This window comes from Oreochromis niloticus, linkage group LG17 (genome assembly GCF_001858045.2).
Source record: "Oreochromis niloticus isolate F11D_XX linkage group LG17, O_niloticus_UMD_NMBU, whole genome shotgun sequence".
Classification (NCBI taxonomy): Eukaryota; Metazoa; Chordata; class Actinopteri; order Cichliformes; family Cichlidae; genus Oreochromis; species Oreochromis niloticus.
This window is the reverse complement of record NC_031981.2, coordinates 13,035,575-13,060,732: the sequence shown is the minus strand read 5'-3', so window position 1 is coordinate 13,060,732 and position 25,158 is coordinate 13,035,575. Positions and strand designations below refer to the sequence as shown.

At 38.1% G+C, this 25,158-nt stretch overlaps 1 long non-coding RNA gene across 1 annotated transcript in view; it reads left to right on the top strand.

Annotated features, from left to right (window-relative positions):
* The window catches only part of LOC102076830 (uncharacterized), a 79,633-nt gene that overhangs the window by 42,196 nt on the left and 12,279 nt on the right, over positions 1-25,158 (top strand). The window contains exon 4 of the long non-coding RNA XR_266124.4: positions 6,405-6,528. This is a non-coding gene — a long non-coding RNA (uncharacterized LOC102076830). The remainder of the gene's footprint in view (positions 1-6,404; positions 6,529-25,158) is intronic.

The window sequence follows — 25,158 nt, the reverse complement described above, 5'->3', positions numbered from 1 at the left end:
ATATATGAGCATGAATGCATCCTGAAAAGTCACAATTGGATTTTTGTCACCTTTCCAAGTTTGCAGCTCCTTTTCGTTAGTCACCTTTTATATGCATTAATTTCAAGTTAATATATCTCAATTTCATCACTTTCATAGGTACTAGTTTAGTTTTTACACCCTATAAATCTGTTTGAAGTAACGTTAGCTTCGTTCTGCTCAATTTTTCATCTTTTAATTTTTTTCTGCAGTTGTGAAAGGTCTGAATCTGTGAACCACTGTTTTTTACATCAGCTACTTCATTTTCCCAGTTTCTGTCCTGACCTCTTGACCATTTCTTGGTTTTTTTTTTTTTACACTTTGCTTCCTTTCTCTATGTAGCATTCTACCTTTTGCCTCTTTCACACTGGGGGAAACAACTATTTCAGAGCTGCCTTTTTAGCCTCCCTTCGATCCCTCTTCTTCCTCATGTTACTGAGAGAGGAGGTAAAGGTGAAGGCCTTGAATGCAGCCTGCATTTCTGCCCCACCAGCCTTAGGGGATTGCCCTTCCAAACAAATAAACAAACACACAGACACCTACAGACAAAAGACAAAAAGTGAGAAATGTGAATGAAACTGATTTTTAATGGCTGTGCCGTGAATATCTCAGTTGAATGAAGTGTTGCCCCTGGACACTGGACATGAGCTTGAGCTAGTAAGAAGAAATGCAACATTTCATCAAAGGAAGTGCCGCATGGGAGTATGCATTACTTATCGGGAAATACTGAGACATGCGGGGGTCACAGACAGCTTTCAGAGCTCATTATTTCTTTATCAAGGTAAATAGCTAAAAATACACAGCAGAGGCATGAATGCAAGCTGACACTCAGAAAGCACACAGTAATACACAAATGACCATGGTCTCTATGTACACACAGAAAGTAATGACCTCAAAGCCACATTCATTTAATTGTGATCAGTCAAATTAATAAGCATTTGGACAGTGACACATTTTTTTTTTTCATTTGGGCTCTATAAACAACTAAAATGAGCCTGAATGAAGCAATTAAGATATTTCAATAAAGTGCAGACCACTGTGGTTGCAGAATTCTTTGTAGGTAAAGAAAAATCAGTTCACAAAATGTAATTGTCAATTTTTTTTTAATGAAGTCGCACTTTTACCAATTTAAGTCTAGAGGTTTTACCTAAAATGCACACCAGTGATGACACTCATGAGAAGGAGGACCAGATTAGGCTTTGGTAAAAAAAAGTTCCCGCAAGCACGACGTTCATATTTAGTCCATTAGTGTAACACTAGATATCAACTGGATATTCATTTACAACCCTTATACTGTGATATTCGTTCACAGAAGAAATATTTAAGTAGACTAAACTACATTAAAGTAACTTTAAATATGTGGTTTAAAGGAATGTAAAAACAATGAAATAAATTGGAGGCGAAATGAGAACGCTAAGTTGGGGAATGTAACACATACTTTAAACGAGCACAACTGGATGGGAGGTTTAGAGAATGGCCATGGAAAGTTATTGCTTCATACAGTACAATTTAAATCAAAGCAAACACAGACAGCTTCTCACACCTCAGCAAAACTTAGAATTTGAACAAAAGTGATTTCTTTAGATACCCACAGCTGAGATATTAATTTGAAAAGCATCTAAAGTGGGCCTCATTTATATCTATAGCGATGCCTATAAGGGATATATTCACAAAAGACCAGTTTCAAGACTTTATTTATGTTTGTAGTCCCTTAAGAAGTAGTAAATCAAGGTCAAATGGGAGAAGGAATCAGATATTACATTGACCATGGAAGACTGTTTCCGTTCTGCTTGGTCGAGAAAAGATACAAAAATAAGCAGCTTCTGAAGGTGGCTGCATTAATGACCTGGCAAAACACTGCAGGGAGGGGAACGCAGCATTTGGGAATATTTACTGTGTTCCACAGTTTCGAGCTAAAAGTTACAACAAGTTATGGTGGTGTGAGGAGGTAAGAGCTTTTGTAAGATGTACGATTTTATTTATATATATATATATATATATAACTGTAACACACCTTTTTTATGCCTCTTTTCCTTTTTTTGTTTTGTTTTTCCAAAAGCAAACATGGACATTGAAAAGTGACATAATTAGCAGAGTAATCTATTTGCAATTAACTGGTGGTGTCTCTGTTGGAGAAACAACAGACAGATGTTTCATTAGTGTTGATGAAAAAAACTACAAACAGACGCTGAGGGTCACTTGTCTGGGGAGAAATACTTTATGATGATATAATGCACTGTATGGTGCACATGTCATTGTCTGTTTAGGGTAAGGCTTCTTTATATGAGACATGGCTTTCTGAAAAGTGTTATGCACATGAAATGTAACATTTATATTTCACGGTGTGATGCGTAAGATGTATTTGGAACTGAAATCTGTATTAGTTGGCACATTACTTAGACAACAAAATCTGTTAACAATTAGTCTTTACTAATGTCATTGCTTTCCAACAGTAGTAACTAATGGCATCATACATCTGTGACCTTTAAAACTAATTAGTGATCACTCAGGGCAACAATTTTGCATGACTGTAAGGGATTGGATCTTTTTGTGTTAAAAAACAAACAAACAAAAAACAAAATGAGTACTTTATTAAGTGATGCAAAGCCAACTATACTAAGATTTTAGTGAGAAAATTACATTCAACGAAGCCGCACAACTAACTTATGAGTCTGCAAAAACTCAAACATGGTTTCTAAAATTGGCTACTAATGATAGTTTACTTATACCTGGGAAGGAAAACAGTAATAATATGTTACGAGACAGATTGCAAAATATAGATGCACAAATTCATTTTTGCACGCACGGGCGCATGCACTTGACAAACCCTGAACACTTCACCCTTAAATGCTATCGAGTGTTCCCACACGGTAAACCCTATACCAACCCACACACATCATTCAGCGCAGCATGCCGCAGAGAGCAAGGCGACTTTGTAAATATCTCCACTAAGGAGGAGGTGTACTTCTTTGCGGTGAGTCACTGACATTATTAAAAAAAAATGTAGAGCTCAGATAATACAACTCATCTTTATGGTTCCCAAAAATGTTGTAAAATGTTTACTGTTCACTGGGAACGTTAAGCCCTTCAAAAGTCTGTGCACTGTGGGAGTGAGCAGGTGTAAAAGAAAAGGGAAGAGTTGGCATGAGAAGTGGATGATAAAAATTTTTCAAAGTAAAGATAGGGAGGAAGAGATGGAGAGGAGCAATGTGATAAGAAAAGCCAGTCGGATGGAGACAGAAGTCAAGAAAGAAAAAGTGAGAATGCATGAGTAAGTTAACGAAACAGCCCAAAGAGAGAAGACTTGGCAGCGCACAAAGAAATAAGATACACAAAGACTTGATTCTTATCATTACAGTATCTCTGTTTTCTGGTTTTTAATTTGCTTATATTTTTGTTATTTCCTTTATGGGGATGAAATCTATTTGTGTTCAAGTAATATGGCGTCATAGCTGGTACATTACTTAAGTGACTTTCCCAGATTTGATTTTCTTTTATGAGACTATGAGCCATTGTAGCATAAAGAAACAATTCAGGAAGGATATTTGATTCAAAGATACACAGAGAATAGATTAGGAGACAATGATAGATGGATCAAAGGAAGTGATAAACCCACTTTATAATATTTGATTCATTTATTCAGGTAGCTGTAAAAAAGAAAAAAAAAGTTTCTTTATTTGCCACACTTGTGTTTGGCTGCATTAGATTTAACTGCATGCTATTCTTTATGAGCATCAATATCCCCTTTGATCCCATTTAATTTAGAGCTGAGCGAAGATAATGAAATGCTCTCCATCTGGCTTCTTTGTCCTATTCTATATTGATTATCTGGAGTCCTAATGTTTTGGATTGAAAAGCAGTTTCCCAGTTTACCCTGGCATATGTGGAAACCATGCCCAGCCAAGCACATCATCCAACCTGATCCTGGATTGGGATCCCAGAGGGTCTGCGGTTGTTATGCCACACATCGCCAAGCTGCTGAGTCTGGCTGACAGCCACTGTCTGGAGCATGTTGATGAACTGTAATCGACCTTTCCACTATTCTATCATGCCATCACAACGTGCACCCTGGACCACTAATTTTATATATATTTTATACCCTTGGGAGAATTTCTGTCAGCGCTTTTCTAAAAGTTAAAAAAAACTTTAATATTCAGAGACGCTGTGGTAGATATTTCTTTTCTCATTCGAAATGCTGGACTGGACTCATTTACTGCGCTTACATTTATTTTTATCAGTCAAGAATTTTGAAACATCCATTACATTCATTTTCAGACATCAATATTGCCTGTATGAATTCTTTATTGGCTTTTGAAATTAGTTTGGGCTTTGAGCATCTCTTTTGAGTTAATTTCAATATTTAATCTACTAATTCAACCTTGAAATGGACGTATTTCTGTTTAATTGAACTAAAAACTCAAAAGATACAGTGGAAATGAAAAAGCTAGATAATCAATGTTCACAGTCTGTATTGTAACTGAAACCTGAAAATAATTCTTCCTGAAAAAAAAGAACTTGATTGATTTTCAAAGAAAACTCTCAAAGTAAATGCACGGGGTATCAACTGCTTAATTATGTGTTTAAACACAGCATAAACACAGCAGTGTATTGAGTGTGACCTACTGTATTCTCCAGTAGCTGCTTGCATCAAATGCTGAATGTTGTAATTAACACTGGAAGCTGATCCACTTTAAGTCATTGTTCTGATATTTAGTCTGAGATTCTGACTGGGGGAAATAAGCTCGTTTCTTTGGAGAAAATCTCTCACTTTTTAGCTATTACCTCTAGACATAACACTTGGAGTTTGGAGCACAGTTTGTGGTATGTTCAAGACTATTTTCCCATCATTCTGCTAATGATACAGAATCCCAACAACAGCAAAGTTTAGTGTCAAACTGTCATTAAGCTAAATTGCGGAGTTCACTTTACCAACAGCTAACAATCTCATGTTTTCAAATTTAATCAAAAGCACCATTTAGCAGCAGCTAAAAGTGTGAAACAGCTACCTGAATGTTTTGAGCATTGGTCTTTCCTAATTAGCCTAAGAACTCAATACACACTATTATGTTTAAATGTTTTCTCGCATTAACACACCAGAGGTTTTATGGAAAAATCTTACCTACTGATTATCTTGAGACTGTTTGCTAATCTAAAAACCCAGTTTGACATTTGCAGACTGCAAAACTGGCGCTCATATTTTAAGCTCAGAGTTATGAGGCAGACAGTACATGAAAGTCTTTGCAGGAGGGGCATGAGACCAACATGAAACCCTCCCAGCCTGAACATGACAGGAATTGATCAATGTTTGCTGCTTTTCATCAACTAATTTAATCAATTATAAAATTAATGCAGATATTGTTTGAGATTTTTTAAATGACAACTTAACATTGGCTAATGACATAGCAGGCAGAATTGTCATATTGCTGAAAATGGCATAGAGCAGCAGGAAGGTGAACTAAATATGTTGTGTTCAACTTGTTGGATTTGTGTTTTAGGCTGACTATTGTCAGTGCTTATAATATATATAAGCACACATTATAAGTGACTATTTATAATGTGTGCTTTTAATTTAGCTTCAGGACTGTAAGTTGCGTTTAGTGAAATCTTACTACACTGGGAACATTTCAGAAGCAGAGTGTTTTCAGAATTGAACAGATACTCTATAACATTCATCTGTCTGACCCACTGTCTACCTAGAAGTGGCTTTGGTATAAAATAAACTTGGACTATTTTTGGGTGACGGTTGTAGGTAGGGGTAACATGGCAACATTGGAGTGCTAAGAGTGGTTGTATAACAGGCCTGCTCCATGATGTTGGAGCTCCCATTTGGACATTCTTGAGGTGCCACAGACCTAACTCTGCAACTGGGTTGTTGATGATGTCTACTCCTGCATAGCTCAATATTTGGAAATGGCTCGCTTGTGATCAGCAGAGGTCCTCGTGTGTCGTGTGTGTGTATTTCACAATAGCTTTATAGTTGTATTGTGTATAAATAAGATTGTAATCTTAAATTAGGTAATATCAAAGGCCAAAACATCTTCATCTTACAAAGTAACATTATGCAACATTGCCTGTGATCAATGTTGACCATCAACCTGACAAACTGGACAGTGGCCATGTCGAAGAAGAGTTTCTCCCTTCTCCCCCCCCCTCAGAAAGCTGTATGTCAAAGTTGAATTGCAGTGGGGTTTGGGAGGATTGCAGTTCACTGTAAATAAGAGAGCTGAACAATGAAGCCATGTTCTAATTGGCCAGAAAACAACTTAGAAAACTTCTTCTTGGTGACTTTATTGAACAGTTCAAGAGCAAAATTCAATCTTCTGTGTTACTTTCACAATTCTTCAGAGAACGACATTTCTGTCTGTGTCTTCCTCACACTCACACAGATGCGCACAGGGGACAAACACATCAGGGGTCTGCAAAAACCACCTCCCTGGAAATATCTCCTCATGCTCCCTGCCATAAACCTGCATACAAGAGGTGGACACATTGCACATACTTCATTGAAAGGTAACGTTACAGTATTCGAATAAAGTAAATTTAATGAGGTATCTGTAGCCCTCCAAGTTCACAAAGTGTAATCTAATATAATAATTCACTGTGTGTTAAAATTATATATTTACCTTCAGTTTATTGTATTATAGCCAACAAACTTTTCTATGCTTTTTGTGTGTCTTTGGTCATTAGGAAGAAAGAAATAACAGTAAGCAGTTAGTAGAAGATTGAATTGCTAGAACAATTAAGCTAATCATTAGAAAATAGTTCATTTCTCCCTCAAAAGTTTTAGGATGTGGAGTCCCAAACAGCATGAAACCATGTGATAAATGTGATAAAAGCACCGAGCACATCTGGCTTGTTGGCTCCTCCAGTACAAATTATACCAAACTTTTCCGCTTCGTCATTGTGTGGAGTTTTATTGCAGCTTCTCCCATTTGTCTCAAAGCTGACTTTTAAGCACATACACCATGCGTGTGCATGCTTCTGTGCATGGACACACGCGTGCCTTGCATCGCTGAGATGAGAGCTAGGGGTGGGGATGAGGCGTCTGACGGAAACAGGACACACTCATTCGGAATACTGATGAGATGTGGTGCAGACTCCACAGATGTGAAAGTCAGAGACACATCCACGGTCACACATATATAAATACATACCCTTCACCTTTGTTCACCTGTCATGACTTGCATTCTCTTATGTTTATTACTAATATACTTTAACAAGCCCATTGTGGCATTTAAATGCCAAATACGTGTGGATATCTGGAATAGCAGTCTCATATGCTGAAATAAGAGAGAACAGTTTTACTCTCTCTATTCAGTATGTCGTAATAGAGCTTTCACTGCTGAAGTCTTGTTGGGTGTGATTTGAATTGGGGCAGTAATGTTTTACAAGCCATCAGAATTGAGCTTAACTAGATATCTTTTGTAAATCCTTATGATATCCCTTATCTAAGAAATCAGTGATTTAGAGTGGATGACTCATATAGATCCATTAATAATATTTTAGTGGTACAGGAGTGCAGGAGTTGGACTACACACAATAAGATAAATGGGCTCAGGGTGTTATGAATGCTGTAATTAGAGATTTGTATTCCTCATTCTGTATTCACTTTGTCTCACAGGAGAATTTGTTGAATTGAGTTTCTTTATTTAGTTCCTGTGTCATAGTTACTGCTCCAAAGAGTCCCTGGCTGTGACACTTTCTGATTATCCAAAAGCTATTGGGATGTAATTTGCAGCATCGCTGGGTGGTCAAAACTCGTAGCTAAACCTTGTGTGTCTAACAGGCCATTAGTTCAGTCTGTGACCTCATGTTTGACTCTGCGATGTTGGTGTGTTTTTATTTCATAGTTAATTTGTCACAGTCATCACTTTACTTTGACCTCTGCATTGACATGGCTTCCCAGCAGACACCGTGTTACTGACACACTCACCATACTTACCATAATGAGGACAAGTAAACATTCCCTCACATGTTTTGCATACTAGATAGATATAATATGTGTGTGTGTGTGTGTGTGTGTGTGTGTGTGTGTGTCTACAGTTACATCGAGATAGATCCTTAAGTATTTGGACAATGACCTTTTTTTTTTATATATAATTTTGCCTCAGCACAGGATTTTAATCAATCAACATGTGTTTCAAGTGCAGACTTTTCGCTTTAATTGACATTTTTTTAACATAATAAAAACTCAGAAGTAATTAGACAGTTGATCGACCAGCAGCTTCACGGACAGTTGAGGCTTGCTTCCTCGTTTTTTTAATGACTTTAAATAATGTGATTGCAAAGTATTCCCACTGATGATACTACACATTTATGGCTTTACAGAAAGTACCCTGACCAATTTTTTTTTAGCATTTTAGCAATTGTGTTCTTTCTCTTTATGGCTAGGCTATCCCCATTATCACTTTGCAAAGCTTGAATTCTGGTCAGGCACACGGATCTTACCGATTTAACAATCTCACCTGAATCTGAGGACTCACTCTGTGAGCTTTGCCTTCAAGAATCAGCAGCTAACAATGCATGCTCACAAGGCATGACACGGGCTGGCATTGGTGATGGCCAATTAAACTAGCCGCCTTTTCACCATTTAAACACAGTTTTACGATTTGTCCTTGTGTATGAGTTACACACATAAGTATGCATAACTCACAAGAGTGGATTTTATAGACATGGTTTGCATTTGCCCTCTTGTGAAGAACAAAATAGGTATTTCAGATCGGTTATACAGAAAGATCTTGATTTCCACTATCTATTGTATGAAATCCAAATAAAAGATACTTCAAACTTACTTTGGAAAATGTAATTAAGATTCAGAGTGAAGATCTTGTTTTTATTTGATGTAAGACGGCAAGATCTCTGCATTTGAAAGCAGAAAGCGTGATTAAGCGTTCACACGCTTTATATGTTGCAGAAAATCGGACTGAAACTCAAAGAATGGGTAAATATTATGTTGTGAAACGGGTAATATCTCACTGGAAGCTCCCTTTATTAAATATCTGGTCTCAGACTAACACGGTCGACTGGCACAGTAGCAGAATAGATCCTTAATTAGGTTGTCTTGGAAACCAAGAAAGCATATAACATGTTATGGCATATAAGGGAGTTAGTCTATATTGAATGTAAGCCCTATGTGACAGAATGCCCCTCTTTCTTGATTTCAAACTCTAATAAATTCAAAATGGTAAATTCATCTAGATGTTTCTACCATTGATCATTATGGATTGTTACAAAAATACCCATGTGGCATACTGCAATTTGAGGTCTGCCTTTCTTTTTCACCAGTGCACTGCTGGGTTTGATGAGTTTTACATTTCCACCCACTTCTATTAATCTGCTCTTTATACCCCTTTACTTTATTCCTCTCAGATTTATACCACCTTCTACTCTCTTCTTCTCTGCTGAACTCAGATGTTCAATTCAATTTCCTCATCTATATGTCTCTCTTTGTTGCCTCACATTGAGAGTTGGGAAGAAATTAAAACTCTGTCTTTCCTTTGCCCAGTTCATGCAGCTCTTTTTTTCCCCATTTCTCACTGTAGGTAGCATCAAAAACAATGACATTTTGGGGAAATACCACATCGCCTTTGAGTCTGAGCTTTCTGGAATTATATGACCTCTTCAAATCTCTTTGAACCCCCTCAAGCCCTGAATGGCAGGTAGCACTTCTTTAACTTGCAATTACAAAAAACATTGTGGGGGAACTCTGACATGTCCATATTTTTACCAAAAGATAACCAGAAACATTATCTAATATTAAGTTCAAAAAAGTTTAATGTAAATGAATGAAAATGGATAGATTACAAGGTAGTTAGCCCTGTCACCTCACAGGAAGAAGGTACTGGCTTTGAATCTTGTCTAGTCTTGCTTCCAGGAGTTAGAATAACTGGTGATTTGAATTACCTAAGTGGAAAAAGATTGATGGATGGCACTGGTATTTATTTAATGAGGAAAAGACCGGATTTTACACATCTGTACTTCTGCAGTAAGCTGTAATTCTGATGGTCCTATCCACAATCGAGGTAACGATCTTAACCCAACAGAAATTTTGGATAGTCTGAAATAAGCAATTCATTTAAGGAAACACACCTCAATTCACAGTTGAAGCTTTTCTGTATAAAGAAATAAGATAAAGCTCCTCCAAGCTAATGTACAGAGAGAGATCAGCACTTATTGCTAATGTGTAGCTCTTTGTCCTCACTGTATCAATGACAAAGTCCAGTATTGCAAGTTCATGTGTTTAACTGGAATTTTTTCACTGCTTTGAAGATTTTTATGAAAGTCAGAGTATGCAGTAATTTTTAATTTTTGTTTTAAATATAAAAAAAAAAACAAGAGGTTAAACTAAATTTTCAAAGATGTGTCAATGAAAACTAAATTATTTATGATTTTTGGTTTTTGCATGTGTTTTCTTGAATCTTGTAACACATCAAGTACAGTATGGGTCCTGGAGTGAAATTTCTAGATTGAGAGAATATAAGATTGCTCGAGTAGCCATAATAAGAAAATAATGATCTTTTTTAGAGACGGTGGCTGGAGTTCTGAATCTTTCAGTGAGTTTCATCTTCCTGCTGATGAATGCTCAGTATAATCAGTAGGTGAGAAGCTCAGACCAAAGTGCAACTGGAAGCTTTGCACCCTAATAGCTGTCATTTGTCCTTGCCATATTGGGTGGCTATTGAATAACTTCACTGGGTGGATGAGGAAGAGCCAATTTCAGGGCATTTAAAGCGATATCCTCTATACCTTTGTGAGTTATAAATCATCGGGGTAAAGGGTAGAAAACGTCAACAGCCAAAAAAACCCCCCAAAACCAAATACAAATACCCCCCCCGATCTCTTTCTAAATGATTCTGAAATTGTGTTTTTGTTTGTGTTTTACATTAATTTGCATACTTGCGTAAGCCAAAAGTGCCAAACCAGAGGTACTGCTTTTGAGATGCTCACTACTGATTTTTTTCTAACTACTCATGACTGAAATATTTAACAACTACTGCACCATAATAATTTTGGTTATCCCCTGATCTGTCCCACCAGTGTGTCAAACGTCATTATTTAATTAAATATCTCACATACATACATAGAGGAAATTTATGTTCCCAGGCAATGTACTGTAATCGTTCATTTTTCAGACTTTTCTGGTAATGGCAGTTTGAGTTAGTACTTTTCCCATCAAATTTGATAAATATAACCATAGTGCCCACTACACACAGCACATGTGATATAGAAGGTTTGCAGCATGTTTTAGAGTAGATGGAAACACACAAACATACACTATGCGAGCAAATACTGTACCTGCTTCAGGTCAATAATCAAAAATATTGTGTATTTGATGATGGTCTTGGAAAAGGACATATTTGAAGTGCAATACATGCAGAGTGATGATCATGGGTTCCTCAACTGGTGTAGAAATCTTAGATTTTATGTCAGTGACATGCCTAGTGGGGCTATCTGCTCTAAATGCTGTCAATCAATATTCCTGGCAGCTTCTGTTATGGCTACTGTTGAATAAGAGTCAGCTAACCCTACCTATCCGCTTGACCTTCACCATTTCTGACATCCGCACACCAGCCTGGGCAGTGTAAACACACACAGTGTGCAGCACATGTTGTACGCTCACACAGAGGTGTTTTGCACACTTGCACACTTAAATGTGTGCAGTGTATACGAATGCAGAACCCTGTCTTTTGAATGATGGGTTTTCTGCTTCAGGGAGTAATGAATTTATATCCTCCGTCAGCATCACTGAAGGACAGCTGCAATGGCTCTGCCATATAACAAAATGGACACACACAGCACACGCCACCATCAACATGAGATGTCCTTGCTCTGATATAGCAAGGATATCTCATGATATAGTTTCCTTTTTTGTGAAAACACATATAACATCTACCTGAAAAATGTTTTCATGAATATGATGTACTAGAGGGAAGAGATATGGAAATTATTCTAAAGTTTTGCAAGTAAATTGTATTGCTTGCATGAGGGGAACATGAAACACACATCTGTTTTTGTTGGTTGGCCTTTTCTTTATGTACAGTTCTTCTTGTTCTTTCGCTATTTCAGCATCTTTAAAAATAGAATAACTCCAAAAAGTATGTTTTACCATCTATATAATTTGTAGCTTTAAAATGAAATCTCAGTTCATATTTTGTAGCTCCAGTATACCGCTAGTAGTTGCAGCACCAAGCCTGTCAATCACCTTGAGAGCACAAAATGTGTTTATTGATTCAAAACCCAAAAATCAGTAGTGAAGTGCTCCGCTGCAAACTGAGAAGTACGCTTGGAGTACGTTTTCATTTGTGGGAAAGCTGCTAAAGGAAGATGTGATGGCACGCGTTTCATGGGCTTTCTTAATGAATGTTATTCTCTAATATTAACTAATTGTTAATATTAGACTGATTGATATAAGCTAGAGTCATGTGTATAATTAATTCCATACATAACTATAGTCTAAGTTGACTTCATTAAATGTAACTTTAATGTTAACTAGTTGAAGGGGTTTTTTGTTGGGTTTTTATAGTCAGCAGTTATTTTTAAAAAGCCTTGAAAAACATTGCAGTCGGTAACATGACACTAAATAACTAGGGGGGGATCCAAATAAATAAAAAATAAAAATCCATATAATGATATAAGCCTCTTTCATTTTAGTGGTATTGTATGATAACTGCATTTTTCTACTGTTCATTTTTTGACACATCATTTTGAAGGAGGCCCGTTTAAAACTTCGCTTAGCAACAGTTGTTTGTGCAATTATGTGAACAATTACTGTTCACATTAAAGTCAGACACATTCTTTTAAAGTTGCTTTTGGTGAAAGAGTGCCTCTTATGCCATCATTACATGATTTGTGTTTCATTGTACCCCATTGTCTTAAAAGCAGACAGGACTGGTATTCATTTAAAAAATGAAAGACAAAGTGAAATGTCAACCAGCTAAAGTGGCTATTTATTCAAAGTTCACCTGTTCATAGCAGGCACATTGTTATTTTTAGTTTAGTATTTGTCATGAAGGTAATTTTCTTTAACCTGGTTTAGTTTGAAAGAGTTTTCCCTTTCTGGTTGCATCTCGGTGAGTCCAGGCAGAAGTCACCTGACCAACCCGTTATGGTTGTTTTTTTAAAATAAGGTCTATTTTTCCTAAAGCATCATTGTGTTTTCTGAAGTCTGTGTAAATTTCCACAGCAGTGTTGAGAGATGGCACATCAACATAAGTGCAGTGGTGTGACACTCTGCCACTGCAGGAGTTGAGGTAGCGTGCAAAACCTTTGGCAGCTACCCTGAGTGGAGAATTACATGCTTGGACGCACAGCACATACTGCAAACACAGGCTGAACAAAGCCCACCAAGGAAACAACTAGTGTGATGGAATATGCATAGAGTACATGGTCACCTACGTCCCATCCTGCTGCGGTGCATAACACACCAACTTACGACAAAAGTTAATTCAATCACAGGCCCGTGGATTTGAAATGCCTCCTAGATTCTTGCACAAAAACATCAGGTCTGTAACAATGTAATCCAATTGCATATTGTAATTACAAAAGAGGATTTGTCTTTAACCACCGTATACACACAGTCACAAACATGTGCATGCATGAATTTGTGCAAGTGAGGCAGGCTGTTCTCTCCTGCACACAAAGCCATTTTTGTGACCCAAACCATCTATTTTCTTTGTCTGTGATGGAAGAGAAGAGGCAGTAATAGTACAGAGAAGCAAAAGGAAGGAGGGCAAGAGAGGAAGAACAAGTGTCAGCAGCTGGTGAGAAATGCTGGTATTAGGTGGTGTTAGCAAGCAGTGCTTGTGGCTGATATGGTTGCGTGAACTAAAGCATTTTTTTTTTCAGTAAAGGGTTTGCAGTGTTTGTGACTTTCCTCTCACCATGCTCCCAGAAGTGTGCAGCCAAACCCCTGCTCTCACTCTGAACTTTAAAGCTGCTCTCAAATTCTCCTGATGAGACACTGTGGGTCTAACAGTGAACATTAACTTAGAGTTCTGATTATAACTGTATGTGTGGAAACAAATGACAAAACTGCATGCCAACACAGTGATCATTCTCTTCAAAGCCATCATATCCCATTAACAAAAACAGCCATTTTTATCCCACAGAATACAAGAAATGCCCGTCACGATTGTGACTTTTGTGTCTTAACACACCAGTTTGAACGTGGACTTACTCATTAAGGCACCCAAGCTCACAAATTAAGGCAGCAGAAGCTGAACACCACCTCTGTTTTGTGGGTTAAAATGACTATTTTTGTAACTGAAATGTGATAGTGTAGTTTAATGGCTTCATCACTGTCGAAAAGCCCGACTGCTTTTACATATGACCTATTAAATGACACATTTTTGTTGCTGATAAAAGCGCTCGTGACATTTCACTTTCATAGAAAATATTGCGTTTTTTTGTTTTCTTTTTTGTCTATTTTTTCCCGTAACCCTGATTCTGTTTTTCTTTGAAGGATTTCTGGTAATTGAAGCTGACACACAAGTACCTTAAACCAGTATTTTTTCTGCTCACTTGCTGCATAACCTCAATAAAGAGTGTCAATCTCTACTTTCAAAATCTTGCTTAAAACTGCATGATGTTCATTTTCTAAATTCTGTTCCAGTGTAAAATAAACATTCAGTAGAGCAAGGTATATTTTGGAAATGCTTTGAGGGAATGTCCGTGAATTCCCCAAAAAGTTCACTTGGACAAAAGGGTTAACTGATTTGAATTTTAGGGTCAACATTAAAGGTCACTGCAACTGCAGAAAACAAATTTTTGGCCATAAACTCAATAATTCATATGGTAATTGGGACAATATCATACAAACTGCCAAGGTGTTCAAAGGTCAAGTCTAGACAGAAAGATTCCACAGCTTTACTGGCTGGTGAAGGCTTTCAACCAGTAGGCAGAATATTTGTTGTATTGTGTTTTCTGATTTGGTATGCATTCAGTATGCACGTGATATTGCATTTGTTTTTTTCTGCATTTTTGGCAGTTTAAACTAATAAAGAGTGAAGATGCACTGATACTCACCTTATGCTGCTATTGCTGCTAGCAGTTTTCCAGGCTCAATCAGAAGAATTCTTGTAGGTGTAGCGCTAAATGTGATCGATGGCATGAGCTCTGTGAAAACTTACATAAATGTGGAAAATAAAGCTTCACGGACATGCTGATGTTGACTTTTTGCAGTCAGGAGATATTCTAGAACTTATTTGCTTCATTTCATCCAGACCTTTTCAGTTTTGATAATGGAAAAGCAATGCAGTAATAGCTTTAACCTAGGGTCACCACTTAGAGAGTTTTCCTGTATTCAAGTCTTGATCATAAGATTTTATCTTCCATGTGCCTCTCCACATGTGATTGGGCCAACTCATATGTTTGGGAAAACAAACCAACGATATATACTGATGGTAGAAAACAGAGAAATAAAGGCACCAACACATCTCATGCCTGCCGCTGTGGGGAAATGGAATCAGGGGCTGATGGTCAGCACGGTGGGGGGCAGGAGTTTCACAGGAACTCTGTGTGAGTAATGCCTCAGGGATCAAGTCTTTATTTTCCCTGGCTGCTCCTGCAACCAAGGAACAAGTTTCAAGTTGAAAAACACAATGTGTGTACACATATGCGTGCATGTGGATGGTGGGATTCAGTACCAAGATAACACAAAATACCTCTGATACAAAAAAAGGTTTGAGATACACTTAAAGTTCAAGATGAAGGGAATGAGTGTAGAGCAAGTGTGCTCAACAAAACTGGGGGAGACAGAAGGATAAACTGGAACATTTACAAAAAGGATTGCACAAGTAATTTTACCATTTCCCTTGGCTCTATCACCAGAAGCTGTACACAATCAAGCACGATGTCTCGCATTTGTGCAAACAGATTTCATTTCACAGAGCTTGTTTGCCCAACCAAATCCTGCTTAGAGCACCCTGCTTAGTTTTCTGGTCTGAACATGGACAGATTTACAACATGCCGATTCCTCATATATACTCGCGGTTATAAACATGAATATGCAGATTTAGAAAGGTCTGAATACCCTGACAACATTCTTAAGTTGCCAACTACTCACTGCTGCTGCCCAAGTACACGAGGTGAGTTTGAACTGACCTGTAACGCTCACTGATGAGTGTGAAGCAGACTACTGGCAATGCCTGAGGCCAAAGGTTGAGCCAAGGTGATGTCCGAACTATAATGAGGTGTCATGTTTTCCGAGCAGACACTAGAGGACAAGACACACACACATGCACGCACACAGAGTCGGTTTCTCAATTTCATGACAGATACGGCAGGTGACAGTACAGGCTTTGGGAGGGAAGAGTGTTCATTCTGACAGAGGTTTTCAAATCTCACATATTTGAGTATCTCACGCTCAGTGTCTTATCAATAATAAAGTGTAGAGCTGGGAAAAGTTCACGTAAAGAGACAACCCATTGAATCATTTAATGGCTGTCTGAAGCAGTGACAAGACTAAATGAAGGACACGGAGGGTATACTGGGTAGCTGGTCTCTTGTGGATGTACAGTGACTGTAACTGTAATATTAAACAGAGTGCTGCTCTTTCTTAGAAGTAGAAACATAAATAGAAATGTGGTACACTAGGTGGTATATACAGTTGTGCCTTCACAGTTCTACCCGTCACTTATTAGCTGGCATTTTATGCCTTCAAGCCTTGCACAGTTATCTTCTGTACATTTACACTGACTGTCATCCTCATAGCATGATACTATATTTTGCAATTTGTGAAAATGTTCTGCTTACTAGTTTCTTGAGTTTTAAACAGAGTTTATCTTATCCACAGGTTTCCACTTGAGATAGCTTCGCCAAACTTATTCCCCCACCTGTCTCTCTGTGGATCAAGTTTTTGATGAGTTGGCCCTCGTGGGGTGCTGTGCAATCAAATGCATCACTGCGTAAGCCAGCGTAAAATGTCCTAGAAGAGGGGGAGGGACGCGGGGAGAGGCAGGAAGAGAGGAGAGGGTGTGTGTGGATCGATCACATCACTGCGCTCGGAGAGGCCAGAGTGACCAGCCATGAAATGGTTGCTGTCCCAAGAGTAGGTACCACTGTTGCCCACAGTTCCCTTGCCTTGCCTTGCTTTGGCTTGGATGCTGTAGATTCGGACACACAGTACACACAATGCATAATACTTTCAGTGTGTCATGATGAGAGGAGAAGCGTGAGTGTGTCTGTGCAGATTTGCTGGAGTGGGATCTGTGTTATTGTACTAGAAAGACCTAAGTTGAACTCGAGTCTATGTGTGATACTCGTACTGTCTCAGGAAGCCGAGCCCTGTTGGCTTCAATTATGACAGGATCTAATTTATTCTAATCAGGATTTGTTTTACACCTGGTGTTTCCAGGTGAACACAATTAATGGCAATTAACTGTATCACCTCGTAACTGTCAAATGGATGATACTGCGTAGTTGTCTCCTTCGCTGCAATTGCGTATGTAATCACCTCCAGAAAGGGGAGGTGCACAATCTGCCATTTGAAATTTAGATCTAAGCTGCACTAATGCCTACTTTAGGTTTACCTTCAAAACTTCTTTTATGTCTTGACCTGACATTGAATAGACACTGAATATGATCTTTGGGTTTATAACATAAAGTGGGACCATAGTGTGAATCCCTTGTTCTCTATAGTAATCAGACTCACTGTGTATGTTGGAATGTCAAGATTGGATAATTAAGCTTGTACAATTTCCACAGTTCTTTTAAAAAAAACATACCCCCATCTTCCAGTATATTTTTGCAAACATTCCTGTCTTCAGAATACTTTTATTACCTTTAATCTCCTTCAGCAAGTAAAAAAAAAGTCTATTTTTTTCAGATACTTAATATATAAATGGTAATGACATTACCATATTACCATTACCCTATGTTATTATACTAACCTAATGTGTCTATGTTTTGAGGGTATTTTCTGTGCTGGAATGTAAGCCATATCTAAATATTTAATTGCTGGTGTACCCTTTTAATTCTTCTTATAACCACTTTGCTGTGCCTGTGTTGTTTCAACAAAGTAATAATAATGTTGCTCCAGCAAGTGGGATAAATATTCAAGTATAATATTCACACTGGAAAGTTTTGGTATATCACTGGGTACCAGTCTCTAGACCTCCATGACTGAGGCATTAGGAAAAGATTATGGTTTCACTTGTAGTATACTCTTTCAAATAGTCAAAATGTTACTAGATGTTACAGTAGAAAGCCCAAACTGTGGATACTTCTTCTGTTTTCTTTTTCCCTGACATTACAGCAATATCATTATTCAGCTGCAATGATGATCCTGGAGCAACAGATAATTTAGTTGTTGGAGAAACACTAACATCACAGCAATATCAGATTGTGAGTCATTCCCTACTATGAATGAGTAACTTGCTTTGATAAAACCAGCTTTAAATAACTTTATGCCTTCTGAAAATCCTGTAATATTTCTCTCTCTTGTTTCATTGAACAGAAACGTCAGGCAACGCATAAAGTACTATACCACAGGTTAACATTTCTTTAGAATACCCTTCGTAGGAGGGTGGGCCCCATGGGTAGATAATCATCCCCTGGAACATACACTGTGCTATGAATAAGTCATCTCTCACAAGGACACAACTCTCAAGTTCAAATGATTTAGATTTCTCTTGGCTGCTGAGGCACAGGAACGACCACCTAGTAGCAATTCCGATGCATATTATAGCAGTGAGGTTTAATGGAATGAAGGAGAAGCCGTGCAGCAGAAGCCTTAGTGGTGGGAGTATTTTAAATGTCACCCCACCCACCCACAATCATTCACTCACTATCAATAATCTTCCCCCAGCAGAGCTGTATTAGAAGATTCTCAACCCTGATGGGAACATTTGTGTTCCCTTCTGTTCGCTTCTTTTAAATGCAGTCATTTTGCTTATTTCTCTCTCAAGCTTTTCTCTCACTGTCTGATGTTATTGTAATGAACATTTCATTTTCAATCATTTTATTTGATTTGTTGGTTGAGGCTCCGAGGGACAATGTGGGGCCACAAAGGAAGAGGGATATTGTCCTTTATTCTCCTGTGTTTTGCTAATGTTTTTAATCTGGAAGCTGTCAGTGTCTTTAGCACCATCGGCTCATACTCATTCACTTGACTAAGTTGTGGAGATTGCAACACCACCGACTGCCTGAGTGATTCAGCGTCACACTTTTCATTAAAATAAGCCCACAGAAAAGAATAAGGGCCACAAAGAAAAGACGAGATGGGGAGAGGGCACAGCGAAATAGTCTTTCCATCAGCAGGAGTTCTCATAAATATTGTAATTGTGTGGTTATAGAAAAGAAGCAATTGTGAGCAACTGTGCTGTGCTTGACTTTGACTGAATGCTTTACCTTTTGAAAGAATTGAACATGAACACTGGTGTCAAAAAGAAAAAAAAATAGCCTTTGTGAATATGACTTGGAATTATCTGATTCCTGCTGGCTGCATGGGAAGAAACAAAAACTGCATCTACTTTTTCTGTCCTGTCCAGTCTTAAATTCTCAGCACCATTACTTGCTGATATCTGCTGACTCATTCTATTTGTTCTCAGGTTTAACAACATGAACTGTGTGAACCCCATGAGATAGCTATTCATATAATGGGATGTGGTAATGTACTGTACCTTGAGGCAAATTAATTGGACCAGCACAGCTGGGTTTCCAATGAGTCCAGTTGCTCCTCGCTGGAACTCTTGTCACCTAACATGAGTTAAATTTATACAGAGAGCTGTTCTTGTGTCAAGTGGCGTACGGCACGAGCAATTGTGTGAATGGGGCACCGATCACCCAATTTCTCTGCTCTCCTGCAAGACCCTGATTTCACTCCTCTGGCATGTTATCATCCCATTTAACACCAAAGCAAAGCCCTGGTGAGTTATAGACACACAGCAAGAGACAAAGAAAATTCTTGACTCATAACCTTTTCAGAACAGCTGATATTGCTCTTCCATGTCATACTGTCAAGGAGTTGTTTTGTACATTTTTTCACCAGTGCCTCAAGAGTTTAAGACATTAATGGTTGTCTGGAGGGCAGGAAAGCACATGAAAAATTGAACCACTGCAGTGTGCACTGTGGAAAATATTCAGCAGCAATGTAAAATCTGTTGTGTGTTACATATTACAGTAAAACATGATTTTTCATGTTTTCCCTGGAAAGTCCAATGAACACTTTAGCAGTCTCGTTTCTCCTCTGTGATTCCTGTTATCTGTGTCAGACATAGTAGGCCTTAAAGCACCACTGATTAATGAAACCCATTAATAAACCAATTAACCTCCTAACATTCATCCTCTTTTTAAAATAAAAAAACAAAAGAAAATCCTAAAACACCCTAAAAGCTTCAAATATTTAAACCAACTAAATTAAAAATTATGCGATTTAATTATAATGGGAATCATTAAAATAAACAATGGAAGAACAAGTGAAGAAGTAACTTCCTGGAAATTAACACATGATTCTGAAGAAAATGATGTCATTGCTTGTTAGGCAAAGCTTGGCAGGATGTTTCACAATGACAAAGACAAATTTTGCTATAAAAATACACAAGAATACCCAAACTCCACCACTAATACTCCTATTGATAATAATAATAATTATTATTATTATATTAAAAAATTCTTAGTAGTTAATAGCTGATTGGATTCAAAGGAACACATGCCAAAGATGGAGCAGTACAAATTCCTATACTATTCAGCTTCTTGGGAGGGTAGAATTTCTTTGATCAGCTATAGTAGTATTGCAAAACAGCAATTCATCTCTCATAAATGTTCCTTTTTTTCTTTTTCTTTGGCTTCCCATTTGCGGTTTTAGTGTTGTAGTGGCATCCAGTTAAAAAAGCAGATTATCCTAGAGGATGACAAGACCAGCATATTTTTCTAAAATTGGATAACAGATGATCAAGTAATGGTTAAAATGTAAGTGAGGGGCAGTATTGCTCATAATTGTGTTGGGTCTTAGAAGTCCTAACGAACATAGGCTGAAAATTGCCCAAGAAACTTCTCATATAAAATTGATTATATTTCTTGTTGAAACTCATTTCTTATGCTCTTTGATATTTTTCATCCATATTTAAATCTCTGTTCTTAAATTATTCTTTGATATTATGACAGGAGCCATTTGAAAGCTCAAACTCCAAAAAGGTTCAGAACCCTATGATTTTAGCCAAATTACTTCATCTAACTAAAGAGACATTTGGAGAGCACAGTCCTCCTCAGAGGTTAATCCCTTATCTCACAACTGAAAACAAAAGAAAAGAGTAATCTGTATTTGCATGAACATTTCCTGTCTTTGCTCTTGGGCCACCTCTTCCAGGTTTCATAAGATTCTGCTTCATAGTTTTTATGTAATCCTCCAGACTTATAATTGGCAAATAAACACGGACAAACAAAAATAAGAAGCAAAACCAAACCTAATATTGCTCATTGTGTTACAGTTTACAATTTTCTGCTGGCCAGTCTTGGGTCATAGCATTCATGTAGAAGTTATTTTGACACGTTCCACCCACACGTACACCAAGCACTCCCTCAGTGGCAGTGCTGATGACAGCAGTCTCCTGTAGCATTGCTGTACAATCCAACAAACTGCTCAGGAATTGCTTGGGTTCACTACGTAGAGTCCAAGGCATTGACACACCCTCTAAACTCTCAAATAGATTGAGAATCATCTGGGACAAGCCTCATCCATAGAGGACCCACCCTGTGACCTACATGCCCTAAGGGATACAAACCCAACTTCATAGTGGCAGACATCACAACACACCCCCAAAAGTCTTATATTGATGACAAAAAGGGTGAGAGTGTTGGGTGGTATAAGGACATGAACTCTGGTTTTAATGCTGTGGCTGTTCAATTTAGGTGTACAAACACAAAAATCTGCTTTCACACATAAAAGAGACACATTAAAGCATATCATACAAACACTTACAAACATTATACTCACAAGTGCACAGCTTTCTACGCAAGATAAAATAAACATAGAGCCATACTTAAGAATTAGCAGATATAAGCAGGCAGAAATTGTTTTGATGATCTCCCTTGGATCTGCACTTACATTATTTAGAATTAGTTTAAAATTCATCGCTGTGGGCTTGCAGAAAGCTTCATGTCTGTGGTTAGTGTCTGCACCTTGCGCACTGCATGACAATTAGTGCCTTACATAACCACTAGCCAGCCACACACCCACATACGTGCGGACACACACAAGCAAAAGCAAGCGCATGCACTCACACACTCACATGCAGTAATGCAGATCCCAAATGTGCACAAACAGATAAAAACATAAACATACAAACTACAAACCCACTTTACGCCTTCTTTTACCCTGTGGGGACATTTCAGTCAAATTACTTCATAGTCTTGTGCCTTCAAATTATGTATTCATCCCTTTAATCTCTTTTTGTGTTTATGTTTGTGTGTTCTATCTTGGTAAATGACTACCAGTGATGCAGCTTTACTGCATATGTCAATATATGCTTCTTTTAAACACCTTTGCCCTCCCGTGCTCAGAGTCCTACATCTCCGTGGTGGCTGTTGCAGGAATAGTTAAGGTGATGACAGATTCAGCTTTCTAAACACAAACAGTTTAGCCTATCACGCAAACAAATAAAAACTAAGCTGTATGCAGAGACTGATTTCACCATTGCCCCAGGCAAACCTTCAGCATATTAGCACAAGTGCCTGCGTGTATACTGTATGTGCGGCTCTCTGTTTACGCATGGGTGCATGTAGGAATCTGTGTGTTTTCCTTGTCCCTTAAGCATTGGCTTGCATCCTATCCCTAGGATCTCAATCAGCTTCCCTTGATGAGGAGAAAGAATTTGAGCTTGATGACTTGAGACAGAGAGAAGATGGGAGTTTTTCTGAGGGCTGGAAAAGGGGGCTGGGATAAAGAAAAGAGGGAAAAATGGAGGTGAGGATAAGAAAAAGCCCATCAGAGGCAGTCAGTCAGAGAGGTGAAGAGACAGACTGAGAAAAGATGAGAGAAAAAATAAGAAATAGCATAAAAGGAATCGTCTCTGTTCCCTTGGTGATCTGAGTCATCTTTGTTGGCTGGATATGCTGCTATGTTAGGACTGAATTAGTCTCACTATGAGACTATGAGGTTTGCGTTTGATATAGCAGGAAACCAATATTAGATATGCAAAAATCCTCTGAAACTGCTTCAGGAACTGTTGCATACATATTTTTTTTCACTACCTCAAAAGTTGCACAAGGTGTGTTTGTGTGCATATTTAAAGCATACATGCACATACAGAATATACTACTCTATCAAGGGACTGTCTTACCTTCTAACCAGGAGATCAGCAAAAAAAAAGGGCTTCATTGCTATTTTGGTTCCCCAATAAGTTTTCTGAAAATTGGATCCAGAGCTAAAGAATTGAATGTGATGAGCGCCACAGCTGAAGCAATCCACGGGCCTTGAATGAACACATTTATGGTAAAGTGACAGATCAAATCCAATTGCCTCTTCTCTGACTTTAGACAGTCCCTTATTCACGTCAAAGAGGTAGGAGTTTAATGAGGTTTTTGACTGCCGGATGAGTCTTCATGGATGAATGACTTACAAAATGTAGAGGCACAGTGGTATGAAACTCAAAAGTGTGGAGCTGATGATTTTGTCTGTATACATAATAAAACACACTGAGACAGAGAGAAGAGAAGTTTTGCCCTGATTTGTGTTTTAGAATGTGAACTGACTCACTCCTGTCTCAAAAAATAGAAATACTGTCATGTGAAAAACAGAGTTTTTGCTGGATTTTATGCAGTCCAGGGAAAACTGAACACGCCTCATGAGTCAGTAGCTTGTAAAACCACCCTTAGCAGCAATACCTTGAAGTAACCGTCTTCTGTATGACTCTATTTATCAGTTTCACACATTGTTATGGACTCCCTCTTCTTTACAATGTTGCCTCAGATCACTGAGGTTTGTGGACATTCATTTATGTACAGCTCTTTTAATGTCAAGCCACAGTATTTCAATTTGGTTGAGGTCTGGACCATTGGCCATTGGCTGGGCGATTGATTCTTTTCATTCTCAGCCATTCTGTTGTAGATTTGTTGCTGTTCTCTGGATTGTTGGCTGTTGCATGATCCAATGTTGGTCAAGTTTCAGTTGTCAGACAGATATTTGACTCTAGAATACTTCGATCATAATCTCTGAATACCATGTCTGCTACATGCAGGTCCTGTGGCTGCAAAACAAGCCCAAATCATGACCCCTCCATCACCATGCTTGTTAGTTGGTTTGAGGTATTTGTACTGATATGCTGTATTTGGTTTTTACCAAATGTGGCACTATGGATTATGGCCATATATCTCCACATTCTCGTATGTCCAAGGCGAAGAGATAATCCATTATTGTTTACTCTTTTTTTGATTGTACTGTCATGAAATTTAGCACTTAACATGCCCTGTAGAAATGCATCTCTTGGGCTTTTGCAAGTTCTCTGAGCATTGTAGGGTCTGACCCTCATTGTAATTTGCTGGGACATCCACTCAAGGGAAAATTGTGACACTGAGTTAATGCACACCTGAATGCTCCAGGCCAGCAAACTGCCAAAATATCTGATTTTATAGAGGTGCTGAAAATTGCAGGTGATCGATTAATCAAGTGCATTTGATTAGCAGCACATGCCTGCTACCTACTCTTTTAAGTCCTATGGAAGCAGTATAGGTGTACTTAGGTTTTTATGGCTCCGAGTTCACTGTATGTTTTATATGGTCCAAATAACGTTCATAAAGTCTGGGTAAATTTTAGCTTTGAATTTCTGCAATAGCTATCTCGATAAACAATGTTTTAGTCTTTTCTCCACATCTTTGTGCTGTCATCTCACTGTCATCCAATTAACCCCCAAAAAGGATTATCATGGTCTCAAAAAACAGACGTAATGGAAATTTGCACAAAAACTTTTGACATATGGAACAACAAAGCATAAGAGAAATAAATTGGAGAAAAATTTTTTTGATGCCCACCTTCTCTTCTCTTCTCTTCTCTTCTCTTCTCTTCTCTTCTCTCTAGACCTACTTTATGCTCAGCTTAGAAGAGAAGAGACTCTTCTAAGCTAGGTCTAATAGAAAATCTGCTCAGCCCCTTCCTCCTTCCTGAATTATTATTTTTTGCATTGAATTATTATTACGTTCTGCCTACTG